Below are 3425 nucleotides of genomic sequence, written 5' to 3' on the forward strand. Positions count from 1 at the left end.
TCAGAGAGCAAACTAGGCCCCTGTATGGTGCCACCGTGAGTAGTGGCACCATTTGAGGAAGTATGGGAGGCATGCATAGCTTGTTTCCCCAGACACAAGCAGTCAAATTAGGGCCTAGATGGATTTTAGTGTAACCAGAAAGACTGTAGATCATAACAATGGTTGCTGATTTGGCATCAACGGTGTGGTACAGTCAAGGCCACAATGGCTGAGTGCCAACCCGTGTGCAAACAGAGCATGTTCTGTGAGTGCCTTAGCCAACAGCTCAGAGCTTCACGGGGAAGCCACTGCCTGTGGCTTCTCTTGGACAGGGTCTCCCATGGAGCCTTCGAGACACGTACATAGCATATGTCTGTGTTCGCTCTCTTCCAAGTCTGTTGTACTTCTCTCTGTCCGCCTTGTAAGTGTGGACTCTTTCCGGCACCAATGGGTCGTCAGGGCCGGGGTTGCAGAGCAGAGAGCAGATTGACAGGAGAACTTTGGACATAGTGCTAGTGACCACTGTGACCTCAAGATGCCCAGGCAAATGCCACCATTGTTGTTGATATTAGGGTGATAGATTTTGGTAGTGAAAGCAACCTTGGGGAGCTTGAAGGGATAATCTGTAGGGGAGTGAATGGTCAGGAAGAAAACACCTCCTTGGTAAGGACGGCCATTAGTCAGCACCCAGAGGTTCTGCGGAACACTGAGTAGGAAGATCCCTCTGTAAGTCCATCAGTTCCTTCTGGATCCGTTTCAGAGCCATAATCCCACCGCTCGGGCCCCCCTGACCTGGCAGGGCAGCCTGAGGGGGTCACCTGGGCCACAGCAAGGCACACACCAATAGCAGTGGTCTACAGTTATTTTTTTAATCTGTGGAAGTGTTTTGCCTGCGTGTGTGTCTATGCACCACTGATGTGATTAGTTTCTAAGGAGGCCAGAAAATGGTATTGGATCCCTGGCATCTGGAGTTACAGATGGTCATGAACCAACATGTGGATGCTGGGACTCAAATATGGAACCTCTAGAAGAGTAGACAGCACTTGTAGCCCCAAGCCACCTCTCCAGCCCCGGCACTCGTATTTTGCTGTTAGGTTGTTCTCGATACAAACGCTCGTGCTGTACGTCCATGGTCCTAGAAGTCTGGTACAGAGGGAATTTATGGACTTCACTTTTACACTGGCCATAACACTTACTAAATATCTTCCTTATTGCTGTTGCAAAAGTCACATTAATCTGCAGAGGTTTAATTTTCTTGTCTTCGTTTCTTTTCGGATTCTCAAAGAGTAATAATAACAATCATTCATTGTGTGAAAAAACATAGTCAATCGCTCAACAAAGAAAAGTATAAAAAAAAAAATGAGAGAGGACAGGAAGCTTTTAAATCTGTCCCAAACATCTCGGACACTCGGTGTCGTGTCCTGTGGTCTGGAAGGACATCTGAGACGTTGGGTTACATCCCAGACTAAGCCGTCTAGGCTGAGTGTGACACAGAGATCGAAAGAGTAAGTGATGGAGTGTCAGCCGACTGGGGAGAAATGTTTAATGGATAGTAAAGAAGCCAGAGAGAAGACTGGTTTTATGTACCATCTTAATTATTTGGAAAGAGGAGTAAACATTTACAGATTGCATTCAAGATGGTGCTAACTTTAATGATGCTACAAAAATAATTAACGAGGGAAATAAAATGTGCCAAGTCCCAGAGCACTTGGAAATATGATCAATGAAAGGAAAAAAATAGATTTAAAATAAATAAATGGAAAAAATAATTTTGACAATTATTAAAGAATAATATTAAAAGCAATGGTTCTGGAAGTTTTATAATATCTACTGAGGCTAACGGAAATTTTTTTTGAATGTAAGAAATGTGCTAGGATGGATTTCAGCATCTTTGTTTAGTTCACTCAAATTCAATGTGGAAATTTGTCTCTTAGGTTTGCATAGCACCTGGAGGAGAGAGAGAAAGCTTTGAAAGATTTAAGGTATGAGAGCTGACATGTACTTCTTTTTGCTGTGGAATAAGCAAGGAATATAAACACTATGTTATATAAAATGAATATTAAATGTTTCTCAATTGAAAAGATTCTTGGTTGGTGTGATTGCTCCAAACATCATGGCCTTCAAGGACTCTTTATGACAGGGCGTCTCTAGCACTGGGGCCATCAGAACAAATGCCTTCTGGTTCAGCAGAAGGGGAAATGATAAGTTTGACATTTCCTGCTATGGTCACAATGTATTAAAAATTTATCTATTTTTGATGCACATTTAAAATCTCAATATATACAGCCACCAAACTAGATAAGATGGATGAAGCAAAGAAGTGCAGGCTGACAGGAACCGGATGTAGATCGCTCCTGAGAGACACACCCAGAATACTGCAAATACATAGGCGAATGCCAGCAGCAAACCACTGAACTGAGAATGGGACCCCCGTTGAAGGAATCAGAGAAAGGACTGGAAGAGCTTGAAGGGGCTCGAGACCCCATAAGAACAACAATGCCAACCAACCAGAGCTTCCAGGGACTAAGCCACTACCTAAAGACTATACATGGACTGACCCTGGACTCTGACCTCATAGGTAGCAATGAATATCCTAGTAAGAGCACCAGTTGAAGGGAAGCCCTTGGTCCGTCAAGACTGAACCCCCAGTGAACGGATTCTTGTGGGGAGAACACCCATATAGAAGGAAGGGAAGGGGTTAGGGGATGTTGGCATGGAAACCAGAAAAGGGAATAACATTTGAAATGTAAATAAGAAATACCCAATTTAATAAAGATGGGGGGAGATCTCAATACAAAAATGCAAAGAGAACATGCAGCATTCTGAGCAGAAGAGAAACCATAGCATGAGCAACAGCAACCAGGCTACTCTCACTCCTGCCCAGGCGCTGCTCACTCAGGAGGGTGAGCACCAGGCTGTTCTTCACCCGGGATGAGGAGGCTCTGAGAACAGCTGTGTTTTCTCAGGAGCAGTTGAAGCAGAGTCAGCACTACACCCTCGGGCTGAAATGAAGAAGCTGCACTTTCAGGGAGTAAAAGCTACAAAGACGTTATCAACTAACACAAGCGCAAGGAGTCAAGCAAGTTTGTTTCTACTGAGGGTCTTGAGGAAGGGGAGAAATTCCTTGAAATTACTACAGTGACTCACCACTACTGCCATCTTGCATGTGGGTTAGAAGACCTAAATTCTGAGGGCTGCAGAGTTTAAGACTCAAGAAGAAAAACTAACATTGAAAAAAACATCCCTGGCCTGGGGCAGAGGAGAAGGCTCATGGGACCAAGTGCTTGCTGCACAAGTATGAGGAACTGAGTTTGTGTCACTGGCCCCACACGGAGCTGGCTGTGGAGGAATGCCCTGTAACCCCAGACCTGAGGAAGACGGAGTGAAGGTACCAGGAACTGAGTCAGAGCAGCCTAAAATGGTGATCTCCAGGTTCATCAAGAGGC

General features: G+C 44.8%; 1 pseudogene; it reads right to left on the reverse strand.

Annotated features, from left to right (window-relative positions):
• Window positions 1-265: 265 nt before the first annotated feature.
• On the reverse strand, window positions 266-745 carry LOC116911581 (annotated as a pseudogene).
• Window positions 746-3425: the final 2680 nt, after the last annotated feature.

Source organism: Rattus rattus, chromosome 10, assembly GCF_011064425.1.
Source record: "Rattus rattus isolate New Zealand chromosome 10, Rrattus_CSIRO_v1, whole genome shotgun sequence".
NCBI classification, from domain to species: Eukaryota; Metazoa; Chordata; class Mammalia; order Rodentia; family Muridae; genus Rattus; species Rattus rattus.